The sequence below is a fragment of the Malurus melanocephalus genome, unplaced genomic scaffold (genome assembly GCF_030028575.1).
Source record: "Malurus melanocephalus ecotype Western Australia unplaced genomic scaffold, MMel_1.1 scaffold_16, whole genome shotgun sequence".
Lineage (NCBI taxonomy): Eukaryota > Metazoa > Chordata > Aves > Passeriformes > Maluridae > Malurus > Malurus melanocephalus.
Window position 1 is genome coordinate 1,605,844 of NW_026623248.1, and position 26,877 is coordinate 1,632,720.

General features: G+C 42.2%; 1 protein-coding gene across 2 annotated transcripts in view; it reads right to left on the reverse strand.

The window, feature by feature from the left end:
* Positions 1-24,639, reverse strand: part of FAR2 (fatty acyl-CoA reductase 2) — a 114,754-nt gene extending 90,115 nt beyond the window's left edge. The window contains exon 1 of one of the 2 annotated variants that reach the window (XM_057385665.1): positions 24,556-24,639. The gene's annotated coding sequence lies outside the window, so the exon portion shown is untranslated. Of the gene's footprint in view, positions 1-24,090; positions 24,263-24,555 lie in introns of those variants that run through there. The other variant, XM_057385674.1, reaches the window with a different exon arrangement.
* Between the last annotated feature and the right edge of the window lie 2,238 nt (positions 24,640-26,877).

A 26,877-nucleotide genomic window follows, 5' to 3' on the forward strand; every position in this document is an offset into this window, starting at 1 on the left:
AAAAAGAGGCACTAGTTTGCAACCTACAATATCACATCTGCTAATTTGAGGACATTGGGGTGGACGGGACACAAAGGAGAAACTTTCTGCATATTTCATCTATGGAAAACGTGGAATTACATAAAAAGCCAATGGCAGCAGGATTCCTTCCATTTCTCAGATACCTTGAAATGCTTCTAGGAAGTCACTTTCAGAGTTATTTTTAAAACTTATGACTTGTTAACAACTTCTAATTAAGCTTCCCACTCTTCTATGGTATTTCAATGAAACATTTTTAAACTTCATTGAGCAAATGCTTCCAGCTGTCCCTGTCTGGCTGCTTTTTAGTTTTCATCTTTCCAGCTACTATGGAAAAGGAGCTTAGTTTAGCTCTCAAGTTTAAAAAGCCATCACACATTTTCTCTTCCCACTGGTGGGCAGACAGGATAGGTGATGGAAAGAATTAAATTTTWACCATCTCCAGCAAGTGGATTTGTTAGGTGCACATACTGCCATTAATGACAATAAACCTCCAGGTAAATAGCATTTGACCTGCAAAATCAGTGGCTTTGAAGAAAGGAGAGCCAGGAAAGGAGCAGTTGCTCCAGTTTYCTCAGCTGGAAATCATAATTTACAATAAAGATGTTCCCAGCTTGACACTATCAAATTAGCAGACAACAAACACTATTATTTCCTGACATCTCTCTCCTGATTTCCTGCTATTGATCCAACACCCTGACTGTGACCATAGATACAAAAGACTCCTATGGAGGTCTGTGAATCTGGAGGTAGAAGGCATAGAGASGGATGTATATATTGTAGTTTCCACAAATAAAAAAAAGTTCAGGAACACTGCTTATGCCAATTCCATCAATTTACTGCTAGGGAAAGGAAGGGATCATGGACCACACCAGGTGTTGAGACTGGAAGGCAGGGAAAGTAACATCAGGTCCCAAGTTAAAGATTTTATAGATGCTTGTACCTTCTGCTGCCTTCCATGTCATCCTAGCTTGGGGCAATGTGAGACAAATAAAACAGTCAGTAAATTCAGTAGATGACAACTATTGCTACTTACTTGAATTTTCCATGTCTTTGCCTTTAGGTTTGATGTTGTAATTCAAGCTTGCTCTCATGTTACCACTCTACATACTCTTATTCAAATCTAGCCTCACCCCTTCAAGCTTTCATGTAAGCATTTATTAATAAATAAAAAAGAAAATACTCTAATTTTTCTGTATTGGTAGATACACTGCTTAAAGGAAAATATAAAATAAAACAGAGCTCGAGATGAAAAAAAAAAACCAAACCCAGAAAGCCAAACAAATATCTACCATTAAATATAAACACAGTTATCCTTTTTAGGCTCTCTGAGACAGAGGTCACAACAACCTTGATGTATTACCACCACTGAGGCACAAGATGAASTTACTGTGGTGTTTCTGTTGTCACACAGGGTCTACTTCTGTTTGAGCCTGTCCTGCTAGGATGCTGCATACACATTAAGAACTATTGCCTTTCACCAGAAAGGTAAAATACCATGTCTGCTAGAAGCCAAGGCAGTTCTCACCGCATAATGGTTGGTAAAAAAAAAAAAAAAAAAGTAGTAATACATTCCTTCTTTCCGTGGTGAAAATTCTTCAAAGGATGGCAAAAGAAGGCATTCTTGTTCATCTTTTCTTATGCTTACCAGTACAAACAAAATAATCCCTTAATAAAGAAATATTTCAGGAAATATATGATATATAACAAATATGGAACAAACCCAGATGAAAAAATGCGCATACATCTTTCCTAGTTTATTCACCTTTGACTTTGYAGCAAGTATATTTCCACCCTGAGACCTGCTAGAGGACAAAAGATGTGGAAGGCTAATAGGACAATGAAAGTTTCTTTGGGAGTTTAAAAAAGAGAGACAAAGCAGTGTGCATGAAAGAAGACAGAATTAGTAAGTCAGCCTGAACACAGTCATGATTGCACTGTGGTAAAGTGGTATATTTAAATATATTTATATTTATTTTTTTTTTAATTCTAACAACTATTCAACTGAGACAAAAACCTTTAGAATTAAGAAAAAAGGGTTAGCACCCTGGCAGGGATGTAAAAAAACCCCACCTTCCAACCTCTTACAGATGTTAAGACAAATCAGGAAAGAAGTGTTTATCTTATATGCAGGGGCACATACACATTGTATGGTCAAGAACTCACAGAATGGTTTCAGCTGGAAGAGACCTTAAAGTCCATCTCCATCCTGCCATGGGCAGGGACACATTCCACCAGACCAGCTTGCTCAGAGTCCCATCCAACCTGGCCTTGGATGCTCTCAGGGATCCAGGGGCAGCCACAGCTGCTCTGGGCAACCTGTGCCAGGGCCTCCCCACGCTCACCCTCTACAGGGAAGAATTTCTTCCTGATAYACAATCTAAATGTCCTCTCTGTCAGTGTGAAGCCATTTCCCTTGTCCTGTCATTCCAGGCCCTTGTCAAGAGTCTCTCTCCATCTTTCCTGTGGGCTCCCTTCAGGCACTGCAAGGYCASAGTRAGGTCACCCYAAAGCCTTCTCTTCTCCAGGTGAACAATCCCAACTCTCTCAGCCTTTCCTCCCAGCAGAGCTGCTCCATCCCTCTGATCCCCTTGGTGTCCCTGCTCTGGACTSACTCCAGCAGCTCCCTGTCCTTCCTGTATTGGGGGCCTCAGATGCTTCATTCAAGTTTGCAGCACTACTATGCTCCTCTAAGTGAATTGTCAGTAATTCCTAAGGATGCTCTTCATTATTTGTAATTACTATTTCTATCAGTACTGGTATTCAAAGATGTACTGTAAATTCAGTACAGCAAGATCTAGGAAACACCTACAGCTCTTGGCTTCAGTGCCCTTCCAGGAAAACAAACACACAGTTCCAGGAGTAAAATAACCACCACAACACTACAAAATAATTTTTAAAAGGACAACAATAACAAAAAAAAACCTTCTTAAATTATGTCAAATACCTTCAATTTCAGCTTTTGACACTTTGCCCTTCCCAAGAAAAACCCACAAATACCTTTATAAGCAGGTCAAGGATCCTCAGGAATGACCCTCACAGCTCTCTGTTCCAGAGAGCCTTGAGAGCTGAGGCCACAGCCTCCCATAGGCTGTGGCTCCCAGGGTTTTATCCTCTTCCCTCTCCATGACAAACAGCTTATTGTCCTGCGGCCGGCACTGCCCACAGAGCAGCAGCGTTCGGGTGCTGTGGATCCTTCAGAGACAGGCAGAAATATGCCAGAGCAGAACATTTGCAAAAGTTGTTCTACGGGAATTTTTCCAACTAGATCCGATTATCAGATCTCCTTTTCCCATATATGTAAATTGAYTGGCTGAGGCTGTAAAACACAGTGCCTAGCTGCCTGACCAAGTGTCAAAACAGTTTCAGAGGCACAATTTTGAATAACAACAACCAAGTGGCTGTTTTGATCCTCTCCAGCACTTACGGAGATCAGGTCTTGGTCAAATGAAATGCATGACAAAAAAATCATCCAATGTTCATTAATTCAAATTCATTCAGAGTTAAAAATCAAACAGCACAACAAATGAAGTTAATACATTCTCGAGCCAGCCTGAAAACATTACTTTCCTAAGGAATTTTTCCTTCTGCACAGTTCCACTCAGAATTAGCGAAATACAAATTCCTAACTTTTCTATCTCTATTCAGAGCCCAACTTGTGAAATGTATTTTTAATGGCAGCTTTAAAAAACTTTTGAGTTGTCTGAAAGGAAGTCTGTTAGAGATATGACTATGTTCCATAATGTTATTAGGTTTTAGCTGCTCTCATGAATCACGGAAATGATACAAGAATGCTCAGCTCCAAAGCCAGTTAGGAATTATGAAGATGGTGCTGCCCTTTCCAATTTCCAAATGCACATTTATCAAGTCTTGTGGGCGTTTTACAGTCTAGTGAAGCTTTAATTGTAAAAGATACAGACATACAGCTTAGTGGAAGTGCATCTTCTGTCTCTGTTTTCTTATCTTCTCAAAAACAGCTTTGAGAGTTAAGCACATGGATTTTGCAGAGTGCTGCACTCTCATCCCCCATTTTTATCAGCTGCTCAGCTTTGAATAGTGGTTTGGTATTCGCCATGTCAGCAGTACTGCCCTCCAGGAGCTGCATCCCCAGCCAAACCCCAAAAGAAAGAATCACTTCTTGGCATAGGCAGTTCCTCACAAGCTGCTCTGCTTCCTGCCAACGCTTTAGAGGCTCAGCTTGCAGCACCCAGCCACAGAAGAAGCTGCCCACAGGAGCACAACTGATGCTCTCGACCCTCCCAGTTCCTCTCATCTCAGAGTCATATCCAGAAATAGCTGCAAAGATCTGCAGTGGCTTAGGAGAAGAGCCACTTGTGCTCTGGTAGGATTTTTAGGGCACAACTGGAAGGCATCTTCTCACAGTGCTTTAGCTTTTGCCTTGGAGGGAAATGCTCAGTGGAAGCTGGTTTCCTTTAACACCATTCCACAATGTGGTCTGTGGCACCCAAAGATTAGCAGCTCCACAAGCATGGAGCAGAAATTCCTCTTGGCTATCAAGTATTTGTTTGACTCAGATCACACGGAAGCATGTTTTGCATGACTAGGATTAAAGGTTTTACTTTAGTGTATTGCTTTAGCAAGGGGAAAAAAAAGTCTATAAACAACCAAAAACCAACCACATCTGAAAACATATTTAATTGGAAATTACCAAGGACATTGAGTAGCACTTAGTGCAGCCACARATCAAGAGAGGAGATTCAATGGTTCACCAGAGACTCACCCAAGGTACATAATTTTGTAATTAATGACACTGTTTCCTGTACTTTAGGGCACAATATGCATTGCTCCTCTTGGAGATAAACACAGGTTTTGTTTTGAGGTTTTATGTAGGCATACTGTTGATCACAATTACAGAAAAAGAAATTATGCATTTATATCTCATCTAAACTAATGGGTTTTTTTAGAAGTCTTCCAAACTTCCCAACTACCAAATCAAGTCCTTTAAGTAATTCACACAGGCTCCAGGCCATACCCTATGTAACAACACACCATGTCTTMGAGTAAAACCAAACCAAACCAAACCAGAAAAACCTCATCATCAGGTTAACTCTGTTTCCACTGGAAGATCACTGCAGAAGCAAAGAGGTGAACAGCAGCAAGCTTCTCTCAGGAAGGCTGGGGCGTGAAGTGCAAGGATTTTTCCAAGAGCATCATGAAATTCTAAACTCAGCACCAATAAAAGCTCACACAAGTAGAAGATGATAAAAAGGCAGTTCTTATGGAAATAAAGCCYTTGGTCTGTTGAAATGGGTGCTGGTGGTCTTTTGTTTTTAGTAGTAATGAATTCCCATAGTTGCTGCACCAAAACTGTAGCATGCCTTAGTCTTCTAAGAGTGCAACTCCTTTAATTATTTCTGGGCAGAATAATCTATAAAACCGGTGACATTATACACAGCTGCTGTAAATGCTCCTTAACTGTCAGGATGGCTTTTCACCTCAAGTACTATTTTCTGATCTAATTTCTTTAAAAGAAACAGTGAATCTGAATTTCTTACATCTAGAATTCATGCTAGAGCATAATTTTTTAAGCTGTCTATGAGCATAAAGAGTTTAAAAAAACATTACAGAAATGAATCTGTTGTTAGGAAACCTCCTCAAAACAATTACAGAGAAATTTAGTAACACTTGATTTTGGAACGTGCTCTCTCTTTGCTTGAATACATTTCATAAATTACAAATGGGTTTACCTTTATTGGTCTCATCTGAAAAATCATTGTTAAGAGTTTCATAATGAATGAGCTCGTAAGAGAATTACAAGGACATAACACRTGCCATAACATAGTAAAGAATAAGGCAAGCTGACCTCATTAAATCCACGAATTTGGAAAGCCTTCCTGCTCAGAACACCATCTGAAGCACTTCTTTCAACTGGAAACAAATTACAATGTTCTAAAAGGTTACCACTTCAAAGAGATTGAGGACTACACATACCTATTTAGGTAATAGGACTTTAGCCAAWTATGAATCACAGAAGACACAAAACATTCAAAAGCCCAAGACACAAAATATTAAAAAAACCTAAAATGCAAAACATTAATCAATAAAACACAACACCATCTTTAACGCTATGACAATTCACACCTCGAGTGAACTTCAGCACCTTTGCACTTCACTATCAGACACAGACTGTAAGTACCTGCATAAGTCTTGCATGAAAACGACAGACTTTCATTGGGTTCCTGTTGCTGTGCACGCCACATTTTGATCCTTTCCCTTCTTGCTGATGAACACCCATCTGCTTTTTCTTAGAGGAAATGTGTCAGACAGCAAAATTAAGATGTTCCGAAATACTTCATCTCACTTGGACTGCAGCAAACAGTCAAAACAAAGATTACAGCTCTACATGCCAGTACGAATTTGCAACTAAAAACCCTTACATACCATGGTGCTTTTAATGAAAAATAAAATGCAAGTAAATGTTTTGCAAATCAGGATGCTACATATTAGATGTGGAAGTCCTTAGAACAGAGMCAATAAACATTGCCTCCTCAAGGAAACAAAAAMCAACAAAACAAATCCCTCAGGAGATGCTTACATACGGGACTGCTAGATCTCAAAGTTCACCATGATTGTGTTGAAACTCGTAATTCCAGTTGCTGTAACATTAATTAAGATTAAATCACCAGCAGCTAAATGGTGTTTATTGGATAATAAAACTGCACAATACCTACAATCTCACACAAAAAGCCACAAAGTTGAACTGGTTTGAAATGTTAACTACCCAGACCAAATCTGACATATACAACTAAAATCTGAAGCTCACAGATGATTGCCACATGTGGCTGAGGAAAAACTTTGTATTTTCCTTTCCATCTTCAGCAAAATCAAAAGCTCAAAATGAAGACTGAGGAAATCAAGGGGTCATAAGAAGACTGATAAATTGAAATTCTTGCTCATGCATGAACCAGTTGATTCTCTTCTCCTCCCCTTTTAACATACAAGAACCCAAAGACTAGGCAGCAAAAGAGCACTTGACTGCGTAACATCAAAAATTCAGTGTTCTGGTAAAAGCTCTGAGCTAACACCATCCATGCAAAGCACACTATGCCCAAAGGAAACAAGGTGCTTAAACGTTCCTAAACCAAACAAACCAGAAAAATCAAAACGAAAACGACAGAGTTCAGCTAGACCTTGTCATGATCTTTCTGGGTGAGTTGTGATTGTATTTTGCATCAAGAAAAAGAAAGAAAACAGCTACATTTTCTGGCAAGTTTTGTGCCCATAGCATAACAATTCTTGCAATAAATAAATCCTTACATGATTTAGCTGAGGATCAGCTAAATAAAAGAAACACTGCCCTGCTTGTAAACCAAACTGACAGCTTATATATGGAGAAGGTTGAATCTGGAAGAACCAGCAGACATCATCCAACACATCATAYACCGATTTTAGCTATAGCTCAAATCTATTACCCACTGTACCCATCTTAGGGTAATCCCATGCTTAGCAATACCAAAACAATACTTGCAGTAACATTTCTGTCGAACAGCCACCACCTGGACTGCCTGATTACACATGAATTCTGCTTTCTAGCCTCAATTACTGCAGTAAGAAGACTTAAGCTCATGAATTCAAACAAATTTGCTCATTTTTCCAATTCATTCAGTGCTTTCTCATGGTTTTTAAGGACATGATTTATGTTTCCTGAATAGCCAAGCTTGGCAAAATGAGTGCCACTTGAGGATAACAGAATATAAGGAGAATCATCCCTGAAGCTAAATCAAAATGTCTGTGAGTCAGGCACAGAGGAAGGGTTCCAAGGTTATGCACTCCCAACTCATCCACTCAGTTTATGGGCTTCATTAAACAAAACTAAATTTACACCAGGGAAATTTTAAAAGAAAAGTGACAGCTCACTGCCCAGTTGTATTTACCTAGTATTTGATAACTCTTTTAACCAAGAAAATGAAGGGTTTTCAACAACTTTATAAAAACCTCAACTAATACAGTTGGCAAGCTTGATATCTGAATGAAAACCATTTACTTGAGTCATTTAATAAACTTACATTCACCATTATAATGCATTTCCTTTTCAGTCTATGGCCTACAGGATCTAATATCCTCCGGCATCTGGAGGATACACAAGGCAGTTTTGACGTATTAGATCTAACCATGTAACTGTAGGAAAGTACACTCCCTTTACTGAGCCGTTGAATTATTCTGGCTCATAAAAAACATGCTGAATGCCTTCACAATTAGGAGATTTAGTAAGATGGTGTAATACAGAAAATCAAAAAGAGCTTTGCCTTCAGATTCAGCCAAATTATGTTTCTGCAGTTTGTTGCACTTGCAGCATGCAGACTGACTCCATGCCATGGCATTTGCTGTTGCTTAGCAGTTAGGAAAACAATCTGCTTGACGAGGTCAGAATTCATGAAATGTGGCGAGCAGAGCAGAACTTACATACAGACCCTGTCTTTTGAAGTACCAGCTAACGGCTTAAAAAGGAAGTTGCTGTTGATATTAAGGTTACAAATAGTGTATTGCCTAGTAGGAAATCAGAAAAAAAACTTGATACGTTTTTGTTTCCCGAAGTTATGCACTGATGCCCAAAAAAAAAGATTTCTTCTGGTCAACAAGTTCTCTGCAGCTCTAATTTGCTTAAACACATTTTTTTAACCATGAAAAAAGTAAACCAAAAATCTTCAGTGACCACAAACCAATGCACATCACTCATTCTGCTGAATTTCCATTGCCTATATGATCTACTGTAATAATCTAAAAATAACAACAAAATATTAAATTACACCATCCAGGTTGTCCCAGCACCAATGGGAAAGACAGACTCTGAAGCAGCACAGTGGAAAGATGTGATAGATCAGGGTCYTGAGGGCACATGTTAAACTTTCAGACCATGAAGAAAGCAAGCATTCCATGCMCAACACCTCACAGGATGGCTTGGCTGGGAGGAAAAACCTGGCCTGCAGCACAGTCTCATGTAACAGTGCCTCCCTAACTCTACGAGCCTGCCACCAAGAGTAGGCTGGAGCCAGAAAAAAACCATCCACAAATACAGAATTTTAGACAAGAGAGGCCAATGGATTGAGTCTTACATGTGAAACATGAGACTCAATGCTGTGTCAGAAGTGGCTCACAGCCTTTGGGACCCTCTTTGCACATAAAAAGTTTTGCCTACAAATGCCATGCTATATTTTGCAATCTCATGMTGGTGCTCACATAAAACTTCCATTAGGAACAGTATTCCAAAACCAGAACAGACTGCATGCTTATCATATGTATAAAGTTCATGCTGACTCCTGGGCAAAGCAGCTTGCACCCAGCTTAACTACAAGATTTAGAGGCACGGTGATGCCACTAGTCACACATCAACCAGCTTTGTTTTAAACATGCTCAGGTTCAAAAAATCATCTGTGTAATGTGATGCTCTCTGAAGATAAAATTTTAGCCACATGGTTCATTCCCTCTCCTTCTCTCCAGGGACACAAGTGATTCTACCTCTACCATACATGTTTTTATGACATAACAACAGTCTCTTCATTCCTTACGGTTTAGGACACAAAGCACACAGAAAGAGGTATTAATAGAGCTCTTCTGCAGGGGCAATTCCAGGAGAGGGGCAACTAAGTTATGGCCTGAGGTATAGATGAGTCTGTCATCAGAGAAGGGGTAGGATCATATTAACAGTGTGACTTTGGTACAMGGGGCCCAAAACCACTTCTCACCTATTCTATGAAGACAAAGGCCCTTCAGTAAACTGTATTTATATCACACCTCAAGAGCCTTGAATCTCTCAAATAAAACCCAGTCTAAAGCCTTAGTGCAAAGTGGAATTCAAAATGAATGACCCAAATATTACAACACAAACAGAACGAAGAAATCCAAGTAAAGCCACAATTTATTTCAAAGCTATGTGACTGCAAACTCAGATGGGAGTTACCAGCTGGGCTGCTCAGAGAACAAGGAGCAGATCACATCCAAAGAATTAAAACTAGTTTGCGCTTTTGTTTTCGCAACAATAACCTTCTTGAGCAAAATGTGATTACACATCATTGATTGCACTCCTACCTTGGCTGCTGTCACTCTGTAGTTCTCAAGTCCCTTTCATAAAAGCTCTTGCATAATATACAGGGTTTAACCAGAATCAGGTTTATATATTCTAATTCCTAGGGGCTTGTGGATTTATGTGTGCAGTCTAAGAATGAGATTTGCTGGCTCCAGTCAAACACAGCTCCCTTTCAGGCAGCACACACAAGGTAATGGCCTTCCCATACTGTCTGCTCAGACAGCTCTTGTGCATACCCTTACTTCTGATCACTGTTCCTACTTCTTAACTGGAAACAGAAATATTAACATAGACATATTCCTACTATGTGAATAATGTGATTTACACAAGAAATGTTTGCCAGGAACATTTTCACTTTGAAATATATTTTCAAGGTATTCCACATGTAAATAATCCTTTTTTGTATGTCTCTTCTGAGAACTGTACTAGGTCGTAATTCCCCCCCAAATACATCCAGCAGAGGCAGAGACATTCCTAATGAGAACCTTTCCAGTAAAACTGCCACAGTGAACACCGATACTTAAATTAAGCTACAATAACTTTTCCAGAGACTGTGTTCACATCTAAAAACAACTTACTGAAAAACTGAATTCTTAAAACTAAAATTATTTTGTTGAAACATAAATTGAGGCTTGGTGGGGGATGAATAAGAAAAGCAGGTATTTATTTCATTTGACATTAGGAGTTCATTGCTAAGTACAGACATAATTTACTTACATAAGATCAATGGCAACTTTTGTAATTACAGTCGTGGCTTGGAGGGAAATGTTGGTATAGCAATACCAACCATAGGAAGGAAATCCACATCCACTCAGAGCAGCATTTCTACATGGCATTATTTTTATAGCATAGCACTTTAGCAAAGAAGAGGGCAGTAAATCAATAGTAATGCCTACTTTAATCCCACATAGTCTGGAAAAGTATTTCACAGAAATATCCTAAATGAGGAAATGATGACCACATGTCAAGAAAGGTTTTGTTTGGTTTAGTACTTCCACTCAGTTTACGTCAGTTACAGCAGAGAGTTTAAATCCAGGTTTTCCTAAACCAGCTTCTCCTGAATTCAGAACACAAAATGTTTAGGGGTCGGCTTTTTTTTTCCCCCACCCTGTTCTCTACATAATCCCAAGCAACCTATATGAGACTTGATCCTCTTTCAACTGGCTGGACTTAGATCTGCAGGTTTCTTGGCTCAGGCAGTAAGTAAAAGAAATAAAACTGGTTTGGGACTGGAATCAGTCCTGAAGTGAAACAGGCATATTTGCATGTTCCTGCCCCTGATGCAGCTGGCATCGGTGCTTATCTGACATTCAGATAAAATATGAAGGATGACCAATCTTTTCCTGGCCAGCCTCCAGGGAGGGAATTCCCACCCACAGGTTTCTGGTAATGGGACTTGGCCCATGGGTTTGGGGAACCTAGACTTAGGGTGTTTTTTTCTAGCTTGTCAAAGGCTGACCCCATTCTGTCTGTCTCCATTCCTACCCTGGATTACGGATAAAATCATTCTCTTAATTATCCTGGCTTTTAGCTGACTACTTTTTCACCTTTCCATGACTTGGCCTCCAATTAAATCTTGCAGCCCTCTCAATAACAGTCATATTTAAAACAAGCACCATCTCAATTGAAAACAATAAATACTGATCTGTGAAAACAGATCTATTGTGATTATGACAGATGATTTTCTCATTTCTCTTTTTCTCTTGACAAATTAAGTTTCAAGAACTTTCTACAGACTTTCAAGATTTCTATACACTTCTACAGTTCCTTGAACACCTACAAAGAGAGAAGGAATGACTACAATAGATGTAATGCTCAACAAAGAATTAAAATGTAATAATAGCCTTTCCCTAGTTTTCAGGGACCTCTCTGATATATTTTCATAGAGAACTGCAACTGCATTATCTATATCTTTCAGCATCCCAGTACTAATCCCATCAAGCCTGATGGATTTGAGCATAGCCAGTTTTAAGTAGTTTTGAGTAGTAAAATAGTTTCCTGTGCTGCTTGTTTAAGCTCTCCTAAGCAATACCAGCTTTTGTACAAAACCATATTTAGAATGAGAATATACCATACCTCTTGCTTGGTGGGACAAATTGCAAGACAGGCCACCTCTTGCCCATGTACTTAATCCCACACTGCTTGGGCTCTGAGGACACAGTATTTATCCTCATCTCACCCTTCTAAAACAGGAAAGGGCTCCACCCTCAATCTCAATGAGCAGCCATCTACCAGAAAGTGCTTCTCACAAGTAGCCAGTGATATTAGAAAGAAGAGAACCCAAATATTCAGAGCACCAGGCCTCCAAATACTGATTTAAGGGAGAAGCAGAGAGAGCTGAGATATATCCACAGCAAAAAGAAAACTTTTATCCTTTCCTTAACAGTATCTCCAAAGTAATTGAAGGAATGAAGAAAAATAATAACTCATCTTTCTGACACAGGACCTTACACTTACTTAACAGGACTAAAATTACTGGATTGCATGTGGATCCGGACAGGATGGGGTTCTGCCAGGGGAACAACAGAGACCCAGTGAGACTCCACTGACATTAGAGAATCTCACCACTCTCTAGACAAATATGTCAGGTTACCCTCCTAATGTTCAGTGCAACACTGCTACCTGCCCTTTCCTCTGATTTCACCTGGGACCTGCAATCTGCTGCAGACTTGTCACTACTTGCTTCTGAGTTGAGAAACAAGAGGACTCAAACTCTGTCTAATGGCAGTGCTTCCAGAGGTCTTCAAAGCCCACTGTGCTGTTGCCAATTCTCAGAACAAAAGAAGGGAAGCCATTTCCACGTATGCAGTTTTTGAACACGGCTCCCCACTCCATGTGTTAGCACCATGCAYACACTCTGTGTTACAGAATCCCAGGATGGCTCAGGCTGGAAGGGACCACAGGGTTCATCTGGTCCAATCCCCTGCTCCAGCAGTGCCATCCCAGAGCTCACAGCACAGGATTGTGCCCAGAGGGCTCTGGAATATCCCCAGKGAGGAGACTCCACACCCTCTCTGGTCTCTGTTCCGTGCTCGGTCACTGCCCAGGGCAGAAGTTCCTCCTCCTGTCCAGGTGGAACCCCCTGGGCATCAGTTCCTGCCCGTCCCTCTGGGGCCATTGCTGGGCCCCCCGGAGCAGAGCCTGGGCCCTGCTGGGAGCCCTCCCTGCACACAGGGACACACAGGGCTCAGGGCCCCTCTCAGCTGSGGCTCCTCTCGAGGCTGAACAGCCCCAGCTCCCTCAGCCTTTCCCTGGCACAGATGCTCCAGGCCCTGAATCATCTCCGCAGCCCCCGCTGGCCCCGCTCCAGGAGCTCCCTGTCCCTCCTGTCCTGAGGAGCCCAGGACTGGACACAGCTCTCCAGATGTGCCTCACAGGGCTGGGCAGAGTTCTCAATTCAATCCCATGTTCTTTGTTAATAGTGAAGTGGGAAACACAAGTGCATAGCACTACCTTGCTCCTCTCCATTCAGCATGTGGCAGGCACACTGGCAAACCTCTGTATCTGATTTCAAATCTACCACATTTACCTATTTTCCACATACTCTGTACCATAGATTATCATTCATGTGCTTGCTACGYTCCCTTTGTTTCAAGTACTAACGCCACACTCTTACAAACAAAATGCACATCTCCAATGAGTGTATCAATAAACACAAAGCTTATTCATAAACAGRAAAAATACTTATTGTACCAGTAAAATCAACATACTCTGGCAGAAAACATCCTCAAGAGGATAGACATGTCACTACCTGTGGCCTGCCATATCTTGTTCTTGTAGTATGCAGTTCTGGCAGAGAAATATTACCAGAACTTTCATATTCATCCTATAACATCAGAACATACATTTTCTTGCTAACAATACACCAGATATTTATTTGCAATATATTAAAGAAATTATTTAACCAATCAAGAAACAAACACTTAACACACACACGCACAAGTTCTACATTGTAGGCTTACAATTTAGGAACAGGAGGACAATGAAATCATAGAATTGATATATTTTACTCTAATGTTGCAGTCAGATTCCATCCTGCTTTTTAAAGGAATGAAGGCAAATTTCCATAAAGTATGAAAACTGTAACATTTAAAAAAGCTAAGGCAATGAAGTGTGACCTTTTCATCACAGAATTAGTTATCCTTACCATATTTTCCTGGCCTTAATCTTCCTGAAACTTCAAAACAATTATCAAATAGAAGTAATATCTCAGTGCAAGTGGAACATTCTTGTTTGTTAGGATTTTTGCATAGCACTGTACAGAATAAAAACCCATCTACCTATGGGACACTCCAGTGTAAATTCTATAAATTATTTAAAGGAAGCCTCTGCTAGCAACTATGAGCACTTTATATTAAAAGCATCTCAGACAGGGTATTTTGGGCACTATACTTTGAATGGAAAGGACACAAGGTTGCACATAGTAGATAAAATGTTTGAAGTCAGAAAGACAAATAAAAAGAGAAAAAAATAAGTGCAAGGAGGTACCCATTTTATTTTATAAATGAGTCAGCAGTAYTGGGTGTTATTTTTACAAAGCTACATGGAGTAAAGCACCAAATGTTGCCAATGCTACTCTAGAGTGATAATACAGACAACACATTGAAAATTATATGTTTAGAGTAAGAACGACTTGCATGCATCTCATGAAAATGAATCCTACTGTMTTTACTAATTCCAACAATCAGATGTAACAAATTCAGCTTACTCTTCTTACCCATGAGACAAAGTACAAGTCTCCTGCTCTGTATCTACTAATGCTACAAGACCTACTTCTAGAATTCCACTTTTTAGTTAAGGGTTCACAGTCACAATCACATTAGTCACGCTCAGTGTGGGCGTATGTAGGAAATAAGAGAACTACTCTTTGAAGGTACCCTGTTATTTAATGAAAAATTTACAGTATTGTGACTGTTTTAACATTTTGAACACACGAATCTCAGATCAGAAACAAGTTCCTATGGGGGGCTCCAGATCACCTTACTTCATCTCCCAGAACAGGAGTTATCTAGGCTGCCAGGGAAATTGGATGTCAGTGACAAGCAGAGGAGTTGGTTTTTGATGAATGCAGATTATGTCAGTTCAGAAGACAAGAACTCCCCCATCTTCAAGAATGCAATCTGTGGTCAGCAATAGAATCTCTGGCATTGCATATTCTTTTTTCTTTTTTCAACATGCTTATCCARTTTTTAATGTGAAATACCAACAGCTAGATGTGCCAACCTATAACCTTTAAGACTGGAAGTTTAAAATCRCATTGGACATCAAGAGCAAAGCAACCTCTTCTCCTGTGTATATCAACACCCTGGGCTGGGGGAATTSTGGCCTTTCAGAAAAGGTGACAGAAACGTGTTCACTATTCATGCAACTTCAGCCTGCTGATGATTCACCAGCAGAGCAGTAACTACTGAAACACAAATATTCATCACTTGAAAACCAATGCTGCAGTAAATGTAGCATTGACAGGCAAAGGTTTCCAAAAGGAACCTGAAAATTCAGACACACACACACAGCCCCCACCCCATCCAAGTGAAACAGTATGAGCAGCTAATGCATCTGTGGGCTGTGACTGACTTGCTGTCAGATCACAGTTTAGTTTTGCATATGTGGTTGGTTCAACAGTATTACTGTGTTGGCAGAGTCCAGAGATCTCATCTTTAAAATATGGGTGGGTTGTCATCACATCATCTTGGAAGCACACGGTTCCACCTTCTCCTTGATTTACTTGCTGGGAACTCTTTGTGGACAAGTTTGTCAGTAGCAAGCAATGCCTAATCAGTTTTTAAAAAACCCTGAGCCAGCCAAAGCAACAAGCTTTCCCTCAATGGAAAAGTCAGCATTCCCAATGGCAGAAAAACAATCTCAGCTGTATATGATCAATACAAACATCCAGCAGAAAAAATGCTGGGTCAAACCTGAGGCCCGATGCATGGAGCATTCCAGTAGAAGGAATTGAACATCTCCACAGATCAGCTGATGTAGCAAACAGCAGCGTGCAGGATTTGAGACAGGTGCCTGTAAAGCACTGATTTTAGTGTAAATACAGACAGCTTTTGAACACAGTGGAGATGGGTTCAATTCTTCTCTTGGCCAGAGGAATTAATACACAGCTAGCAGACTGCCTGACACTACAGAGGAATGAGGGGTCAGGAATGGGCCAAAAGAAAGGTGAAGGCATGAAATGACTCTGTGGACACAGACTGAGCTCTGTCAGAGTGTCTGTTAGTGACACCAGAACTACGCAAAGGAACAAAACAAAATGCCTGGGAAAGGACACAGATTAGGAAATAAGGGAAATGAAAAAAAAAAAAAAAAAAAAAAAAAAAAACCAAACCTGATAAATTAATCAAGATCCAGCATTTCCCATCAAACCAACATATTGTTTAGGGTATCCTGAAACCTTGAATTCAAGTATAGTAGAGRCTTACTAGCTTTGAGAATGCACAGGACAGGACAATAATCATTGAACATAAATGTAAGAATAAAGAAAAATTAAAACTATAACTAGACAGATTATGGCAAAAGTTACTGGTTATCTGCAGCACCAGAGTGGTTTGCCACTGAATTGGCAGGTTTTACTGCTGCATCTATATGCAAGATTTAATGGCTGCTTTGATACATACCACAGAGCATGGCATAAACACCCTGCTAGCCCTGGGCTCCTTACTCTCTCCTCTCTCCAAGTGTCCTCAACYTTATTTCAGATGCAAAGAAAGACACAAGTGCAGAGGCAATCACTGACATTTTGTTCCATACTAGGAATGTACTGCTTTGGAGTATCTAATGAAGACAGCAGCTATGAGGACTCAAAGGAGGTCACTGGTAGGAAACAGTGTCATTCAATGTCTGTAACATCTTGAGATTTCATTTCTTCCTGCAGAAGGGCTCCACAGGGAAGTATAAGCAGAACCATATCAAAGTAATAATRTACATTACTGAAGAAAGGATCACAGGGCATGTAAAGAGCTAGGCTGAGAAGCTSCAGCTGCAGCCACAGGAATAAAGAAGAATCTATTGCATGCAGTGTTGCACTACATGGCTATCAGACCTCGGAGGCTGCATAAACAGATCTTTTGTCAGAAAAGCAAGCAGGTTGTTTCCTTGCAGTCTGCAGGATCAGAAGTAAAGTAGCAAGGATGCAGTTATATGAGTTGAGGGTTAATTCTGTCACATTCAATTTAGAAATGTGAGTACATGAGAGTTTGGGTGCCTTATTAACGGCCTGGGGACCAATAGTCTCTTCAAAGATTTTTTGTCCAACAAAGGAGTTGGGTCCCCTTTACAGCAATGACATTTAATTCAATAGCCAAAGGAAATCTAGAAGCAGTCCTGGACTGTTCCCCTTGACTTAAAGCTAGAAGCAATGAATAAGTTGATGTTAGTATATGCAATAGTTTTGCTAAGGGCTCCTACTGTAACAAAATTTCACCCTCAAAATTGTCCTTAAAATTAGGTTTAAACAGAATCATGCCATGCATTTCAGACCAACTGWTAACAAAAATAAAAGAGCTCTGTGAGCGTGTACTACATCAGAAAGTACTTTATGTCAGGCAGGCAAGTCTTTTCATCCCTCTCTTCCCCCACTCTCACAACCAAGTGCTTCTGAAACTCCCATTATATACCCACAGCTCGAATACGGGACTATAAAAGGAACCTATTCATTTTCCTATTTACAGATAAAGATTTTTAATACTAATGCCCAACGAGACCACGTGTTAGTGAATAAGCAGTGACAGGTGGTAAAAGCAGATGGTTTTGAAAAGATTTGCAGCAGTCTCTGGCTCCACCATCCTAGCAGCTCCACASGGTACTGGCAAAAGAAGCAGCTCCCTTCCTTTTCTTTCCTTGCCTTACTCCAGAAAATCAGCAACTGATCTTGCTGGTTGCCACGAAGGCAAGAAAGGACAGGCAAAGCTAACTCACTCATGTTCTTCATCCACCTCCAAACTGTTTTTGCCTCTCTGAAAAGACCCAGCTAAACACAAGCTGTCAATCTAGGCTGAGCAGCCGCGTGCCCTTCTGACAGGAGACACAAACCCATCCCTGTGTTTGCTGTCCCAGGCAGGACCAGAGTGGGCAGAGCTCCTGGGCTTGGCAATCACTCACTGCCACTTTGCTTCTGACCACACYGGAGGATGGTACCTAAGAGAGAGCATCGCAGCACGCTCCGGTGCTGAACCCCAGCACACACCCTGCCTCCAGGTCAGAGCTTTCATCAAAGCAYGAGCACTTGTTTCTGAAGGTCTTAGTGATGAAGGAGGTACCTCAGATGCTCCAACCGTGCAGAGCCAAGCTTTGACAAATGGTGAATAACTTTATGTCACTTAATCATAGAGCAATACTGCAATGGGAGCAAAGTTCAGGGAAGCTCATTACTCACATTACACCTCTAAACAGAAAAAGCGGGGAAAAAAACCCATAATTTCATGTGTGCACAAGAACAAAGACAGAAAAATATATTTCCAGTGAGTGTTGTGTGTTTGTCCAAAGCACTGTTGATTGCTACAGCTAAAACCTTCCCTAAGTTACTGCTATTTATGCTCAGGGAGCAAGGACCCGCTAATGACAAAGAGACAGCGTGAACATCACGCTGTCATTTTGGGCACGCTGCCTCGGCTGGAGCACAGCACYAGCTCCAGTCAGCTGCAACTCTCCTCTGAGCTATCACAGCACACCTAGAAACATGACTCAGACTATTTCTTATCCCACCAATCAATCATTACATGGTGACACCTCTGGCTACTATCAAAACCACCTGTAACCACCTTAACCATTAACTCCAAGGTATATCCTTTGCAAAGAACTTTTTAGAATCTTGCTCTGCTCTGTTAATACCCACACAATTTGTGAGTAAATTAAGACTCTATCTTTTAGGATTTAYTGAAGTGGAGGGTAGGAACTACACTTCTAAAAAGGGCTAGTAGTTTTCCTACATAGCATCTCCACTTTTCAGATTTTCCCCAGAAAAAGGAGTGATTGACTCAATATCAACATAATGCTTATTATTGTTTTACGCTTATTTAACCAGTACAATTGCATAGCTTTGTAAGAAACTTTTCCTTGTYGTTCATCTATAGCACTGTTCACAAAATTGCAGTCAATTTACATTTTCATACTTTCACTCACACTATTAAGGTAGTTTCTGAATGAATATTCTAGAGAAAGTTGTAGCACTACTGTGCAACTATATTCAGCATCCCCCGAATTAAGAAAAGGCCTTTTTAAACCACCTACAGCAAAATAAATCACCATTCTTTAAATGAAATCAGGGAACCTTTCTTTCCTTCAAACAATTAGGTTTATGGTTTCTTTTGGAAGGTAAAACAGAAAATAAACACAAAACAAAACAAAAAACCAAACCAATCAACTAAAAACCACAAAAACAAACCCCAAAACCCCCAAACAAACAAAAAAAACCAAAAACTACACACACACACACACAAAAAACACCAAACAAAAAAAACAAAACACAAAAAAACAAACAAAAACCCAAAGCAAACAAACCAAACCAAAAAATACAAAAAATAAACAAATAAAGAGCTGTCAGTCCAGCCGGCCCCAATTTTATACAGCATAGCAGAAACAGTACTCAAACCTGAGTCTGCTACAAAGGCCAACAGAAGCCATTCAAACCTGGAATCCAAAACCTGTATGTGTTTCCAGAGAACACCCCACTGTAAAATTGTCTCTTACCTTTGGACACAATAAAACATGGATCTGGGCCTGGATAAAGGCAAGGCTGAAACTTTTCCTTAAAAATTACATTCTAACCATCCAGGTTTGTGATCTGTCCCCATTTCTCTTGAATGCATTATAACCATTCATCAAGTTTTCTATTTGTTAACAACCTCCTGCTTCTCAAAGCAGACATGGATACTGGTAGAAATTACTAGCAAAATTAAATGAAGTATGAGGAAAATTTATTACATGCATATTTTATGGGCATGGCTGCACCACAATTACTTTTGGGAAGGAGGAAACTTTGGAGTCAAACACAACAGTGCTTTTCTGAGGCACAAGATACCTTCTTCTGTGAGCATGGGTGGAAGAACAGAGCCAGATGCAATTTCCAGTCACTTGAAACTGCCTAAGAAGAGGTACACACAAAGAGAAACACACATTCAAGCAACTCGTGCAAAACACAGCTAATATGAGCTTAGAACAGAACACAATTATAGCTGAATTACAGGTATTTTTGCCAAGCCTTCAATATGCCTCATCCTTTAACAAAAAATGCAGCCACGGATTTGAGGGAGAAAGAGTTTCCAATTTTCAGTAATTATCAATAGAACATTAATTATGTACCTACTATTACTATTTCACTACATAAAGGGCTGGATAGCTGTAATTTTAACGCTGTGGATCACTCAAAGACAGCTCCATTTTCTAAAGAAAGCCTCAAAGCACTACGAAAATAGGAATTTTTAAAAAACACATAAAAACCACCACACACAAAATGTCTACCTCAGATGGCTTTAAAAATGGGAAATACTGGCTTACCATTCAAAAACTGAATGAAAAAAAACTGTAATAAAAGACAAAGCATCTGTTGTAGTATTCTCTTTGTGTCCTTCCTTGACTCAGTTCAGCAGATCCTTGAAGGGTATGTCTACACCGGTGATTGGAGACAGGCAGGCACCTCCCTCTCCAAATTGGCCAGATAGGAGGCAAACTAAATCTGGATGCTGTGCAGAAGTGTCAGCACAGCACCGAGCGAGCTCAACGTCCCCCGCTGCAATAAGGAGCAGCCCGCTCTTCCCCCAAGCGCAGGATCTCCACCGAGTCCCAGGCATGCTTTAGTCAGGCGTTGAGTCAGACCCAGGAACTCATCCAACTGCAAACCAGGCCAAGAGCAACAACAAGAGCCAATTTGCATTTGGCCAGGAGTGACAGTCCCATCCCAAGCGGGAGGTCAGGAATGCATAGCCAGAGGTGAGGCAGGCAGGCAGGCTGACCTCCGGTCAGGCAGGAGCCCCCATTTTGGGCAAACAAAAACAACAGCCTTGCAAGGTTTGTTGAGGGAGCAAGGTTTGTGGAGTGCCAGCACAGCTTCACATGAGCACAGGTGAAGAGCTCCCAAACAAGGACTGCCTTTGTGAAATAGCAGCCTGAGTCAGGCAAGTGAACGTCCTTCAGATTAGCTTTACTTCTAGGTACATCTGGTGATGCCTGACTCCTTCTATGACCTACTGCTGGTAATTTAGATAATTTTAATCTTGTTGGACAATATTCAAGCTTTCATTTCTTARGCCTCCTTTGTGGATTCAGGATCCTTGGGGAAATAGAGTGCTATAACTTTTCACAGTAATAACAGGAAATAATGCGACTATATGACAACACTAACATGATCCCCTGCAGCTGTTATTCCCAACATTTTCCTCCAAACATGCAAAACCAAAAAACACAGTAAGATAAGCAGCAGTCCCCAGATGAATCAGGCACCCATCAGCACAGTTTTCTTCACTTCACTGAGTTATTCACATGATCTGTCCCTTGCACAGGTCAAAATAAATTGCTATTGGAAAAAAAACCTGGCAAACTCTTCAGAACCAGAAGCTTGCTATGGGAAAAAATCGCAGAAGGCAGTCTAATGCTTGAGACTGCTCCTCTGGAGCAAGGACCTACACTCTGCCACCGGACTTGAAATCACCACTATCTAAAAGATTTCTGAAGACAGTGACCACTTCTTCATTTCTCTACTGTACCATGCAGACAAATGACAGCTTCTGTGCCCTTGGTCACACTACCAACAGTCTCTGTCACAATCCTTCTGCCCTGTCATCATCCATGTTCTCCCCACCAGCACTCCCACACCTTCCCAAGATTCAGGTTTGCCAGACATGAACCGACTTTGGGGAAGGTACAGGAAGTTTATTARTCAAAGCTTCCTTCCATAACAGAACCATAAACTTTGTAAACTTCGTCCTCTGCTAACAGGTCACTTCCCATTAGWTTTTTGCAGTTATCTCTACATGCTTCTTTTTTTTGTTTGTTTGTTTTTCCCAGCTGACATCCTATGAGTTTTATTTACCCAGGCTCTTCTCATATGGTCTTCAAGATGTTTTAAAACTACCTTTCCCTACCGCTAATTTAAACAAGGCTTGACAGGGATTAGACTTGAAACSTGAATTRGAAGAACTGAAGAATTTGCAGCTTTGTTAGAATATCAGATGCATCCTCAAACATACTCTAAATATAGTAAAAGGCTGGCCTAAATCYGCTATTGCCTCATGTTTAATTCAGATACCTTTGAGTGAATGCATCTCCACCCTCCCAATTTTCTCATCCCAGTTCTCATCACCTATGTATTGAAATTTGCAGTGACTTTAACTTAGACAAACACCCCAAAAGATAGAGGGAATGTTTTAAAACACAACAGTTATGCAGAAACAAGTTGTCAGAAAACACAATAGGTCTGGAGATTAAAGCGCTACATTGCAACAGGGATTTTACAACTTCACTAAAGGAATTACCAGTGCAATTTATAAACGATGTAGTTCCTTCAAACAGAAGTACCTAACTCAGTAACGAATGGAACTTGCACTTTTCTAGTCAAGAACACTGCAGGTAGGCAGGAAGTGATGATGCTTTTGATACAGCAGTGCAAATCAAAACAAACTCTAGCAGATCTCTGTGCCACCAGCTTCTTAACAAGCGGGGATGAACGTTCCCACAATGACAGCACACGCAGAAAGTTACACTCTAAACTTACACGCCAAAACAATATGCGCTTTGGTATTGAAAGCTTCTGAAAGGCCTTGCTTTTTGTTTCATTTCTGGGATCATCTAAGAGTTCAACTGCACACTGGTTTTAATATGAATTCAAGTGAGCCAGGATTAGATCTGATAYGGATTTTAGAACACACTTTTCTGGCCTCATAATGACCTTCATAGATAGCAAATTCTCAGCCTAAAGCAAAACTAGCCTTTTGATTGAACTTATAGTGCAATATTTCTGGGTAAGCTCCCATTTAGTTTTACACTTCCCCCCACAAGATAATGGTCTGTCATTACTTATTTGTTTCCCTAGTTATGCCCTTAAAAGACTCCGAGGCAAACACAAAGCTAATTGTTCTGAGTAACAACATTACTGTAAAGGACTGTATAAGACAAGACAAGGTCACATGTTTCCAGAGAACAGAGGATATCCTCACATGATCCTGTACCAAAATTTGGGTTAAATCTTTGTGGTGCCTTGYGGTTGGGGGGGGCAGCAGGGATATCGAGTCATTTCCCAATCAAGAGACAGAGAACAGCACCAAGGCTCTGAGTAAGGCACTTTCCTCATACGATTAAAACTCTAYTGCTGTGTAATACCACAGTTGTATTTAAAAAAAAAAACCAAAAAAACAAAAACCAAACCAACCAAAAATAACRAAACAACGTATGGGCCTAATAGCAGGAAAAGGAAAAGGCAACCCTCCCCTAAAATTAGATCAGATCTTCGTTTATTTTTAACAGCATCGCACTGCCGATTTACCCCTATCCGGAGCCAGCCCTGCGGTGAAGCAGGGAATGCTCTCCTCAGAGAATGCTCTCCTCATTCGCAGGGTCGCACTCGGGTTCAACTTATTCAACGAAGAATCTTAGCGCCGCCGGGGCCGGGTCCGCCGCTGCCCACGGGGCACCGCCCAGTGCCGGGGGCCCGACACGGCCGCTCCCGGTTCCCTGGCCGCGGTACCTGCCCGCTACGGCCCCGCCGGAGCCTCCCGGCACAGCGGCAGCTGCTGCAGCCGGCCCGACCCCGCCGCCTCCCGGGCATCCTCCCTCTCCGGTGTCGCCTCCTCCTCTCCCTCGCCCCCACACCACCTTCTCGGGTGCTTCTTGGCTGATGCGGGTTTTTTCCTTTGCTTCCCTCCGCTGTGCCCCAGCGGGCTGGGCTGTTACCTTCAGCCGCCGCTTTTCCGACCAATTCCTGTTTCCAAACCGCTCCCCCCCCATCTTCCCCAGCACGCAAGCAACTCCCAGCAAAGAAGAAGAGGAGGAAAAGAGAAAAAACAAGCAAGAAAAAAAAAAAATTAACAAACCTCTCCTGGCGTTCCGGGTGTGCCAGTGTGTACCCGGCCGGGTGAAGCAGGCGGTGAGCAGCAGCGCCTGCCCCGCTGCTCCGAGGCCGGACCGGGGGAGGATGCGCGCCCGCCCGGGTGCGGACCGGGGCCGGCCCGCTCAGCGCCGCGGGCTCTGCAGCAGGAGCCGCCGGGCACCGCCGRGCCGGGAGAGCGGGGCCACCCTCGGCAGCACTCGGCGCCGTGCTTGTCCCTGAACCCCCGCCTCAGGCCGCCCCTGCCCCCCCGGCTCCCGCCGCTGCCGGCATCGCTCCTCAGCTGTGGGGCACGGGCGCCTTCGGCGGCCCGGTCGCTCCCCGCTGTGGCGGTGCCGCAAGGGGTGCGGGCACGCCGCGCCAGCCGCGGAGGAGCCGGCAGAGCAGGCGAGGAAAGGCTCCCTCTTCTACCCTCCTTCCTCCCCCCTTCCTGGAGGGCTCCCCTCCTTACCGGGTTGCTGGGGCTCCTCTGCCGCCTCCGGGCTCGCTGGGGCCGGGACGAGTGGCGGCGGCGGCGGCTCCTCCTCAGCGCCTCCCCGAGCCCCTTCCCCACCCTCGTCCTCCCCCGCTCCGCCTACGCCGGCGTGAGCCGGCGGTCGGGAATGCGGGAAGCGCGGCCGGCCCGTGCTGGAGCCCCCGCGGGCGTGCGAAGGAGGGCGGGGGAGGCCCGAAAGATCCTAAATCCATGGTGAAGCGGGTGAGCGAGTGGTCCCTACAAGGTTGTTGCACCTTCTTACTCTCTTCATCTTACAGCAGAATTTACCGCTGCGATTAAAATTATCAGGAAGAATGTTGTGCACGAAACAGAGTTATAAAATAGACATATTAACTTAATTACGCAATTTGTCTTATAAGCGTCAGRAAAAAAACCGAGATACGCAGCATACCCACTGGACCAGGAATACCTACCTTGGCCACGAATATTAATTTTCTCACTATGGCAATAGAAGATACACACTCGAGAAGATTTTTGCAACTCAACATCAGAATCAGCAAGACGTGACACTTTTATATCCTTTTATTACACTTACAGCATATATGAGCATTAATTAATTTTTCAAGGTTGTGTTTATTTCATTATTGCCCTCAGTTTATTAGCTCTGGGGAAAAGGGGGCCCCAGAGGTTGAGCAAGCTGCCCACTGATGACTGAATCGGTGTCAGAGCTGTCAGAGGAACACCCCACACAAAGGGACTAGGTACCGCACCCATAGCTGCAGCTCTCCCACCTCCAGCTCCTTGCTTGGGGAGCTTACAGGCTACAGGTTCCTGCCACTTCCACCTGAGACCGACTAGAGCCTGTCAGCACATCTGGGCACGATCTAAGACTAGGCGGAGTCTCCAAAGCCTTCCCATTTTCACCTCGTTCTGCCAGGTGTCCTTACAGTACACATGCCTCTCCGCTTAATGTGACAAGGGACACAGGGCTGTAGGAGCCAGGCGGAACATAAGGGTCCRAATTGCCCAGAACACAAGATCTCTGCCAACTGCTCTCTACATGGCACCTATGGAATTGGAGTGGGGATATACAGAGCTGTGCAGGCAATTCATCCCACAGAAACGGGTGGGCTGTAGAGCACCTTGCCTTCATAATTAATATAGATGGTAGAAAAGCTGTTGCCTTCTCCAATCCCTGGGTGCTGTCCCAATGGTTTGGAGCACTCAGCAGGAGAGTGAAAGCTCTGTTTCAATTTCATTTTGCATTTACAAGGAAAAACAACCTACAACTTAYTTTACAGTTGTACTTGGTGGATCTTAAGGGTCTTTTCCAAGGTCAATGATTCCAGTGATTCCAGCAAAGGCATTTCAGATTCATTCACTGGAAATGTAGCAGGAGGAAACTTGCAAGGAAAGAAACCAGGGGAAGTGGTTCTACAGGAGGAGGCCCCAGCTGTCTGCAGAAAGTGGCTGATGATTGCTGGGATGATTCTGAATGAACAGGAGTTTGGTCSCCTGCATCACAGGCATATCCTTTAACATAAAATCTGCCTTCACAGGCTGGCCAGGCTTCTGTCTAAACTGAAAAAGACTTATCTGAAATGCCAGCTGATGGTGACTGACACCAAATTGAGGAACAAGTAGACAAAGAAGTGAATTACTGGAGTAGTTGGTGAGGGGTGGCTTTGTTCAAAGACCATGATCTTGCCGTTTGAAAACTAACCAGAAGGAAAGTTTCGGGGAAGCACAAAAGGAGAGAAACTATAAGAGAGAACTATTGCAAGTATTATCTTTCAGGACATTGAATTGAGAGCCAGATAAGCATCAGTTCCTGCAGAAAATCTTCCAAAAGTTGTATAGGAGATATACAAATCTGCAAACKTACTGAAATTCCTTTGGGAAATTTCCAAAAAGCAGGCAGGGTATAAGAACAGTTCCCAACTAAGAACCAATTAGGGCATTAAACTGCTGACATGTCAGAGACGGTTCATGACAACTTCCCAGAAATATCTAGGAAAATAATGTTGAAAGCATAATTTGATTAAGGAGATGAAGAAATAATAGGGAATTGTACCAACCTGAGAGGGCGGCCCTTTGAATCCAAGAACTGAAGGTAGCAATGCAGCTCTTASATGTGTCAAAGGCTGGGGAAAATGYRGAGGCCTCAGCTCRAGCAGCAATAATAATCTGTCTGAGGTCTTGTGGGAGTGTAGGAAACAAGCATGATATGCTTTTTTGGAATGAGATGGGCAACRATGAACTGTGTCAGAGGAGTATGGAGTCAAAACATCTGCAGTTTCTTTTAAAGAGGACTGCAAGTAGTTTGATACTGAGAGA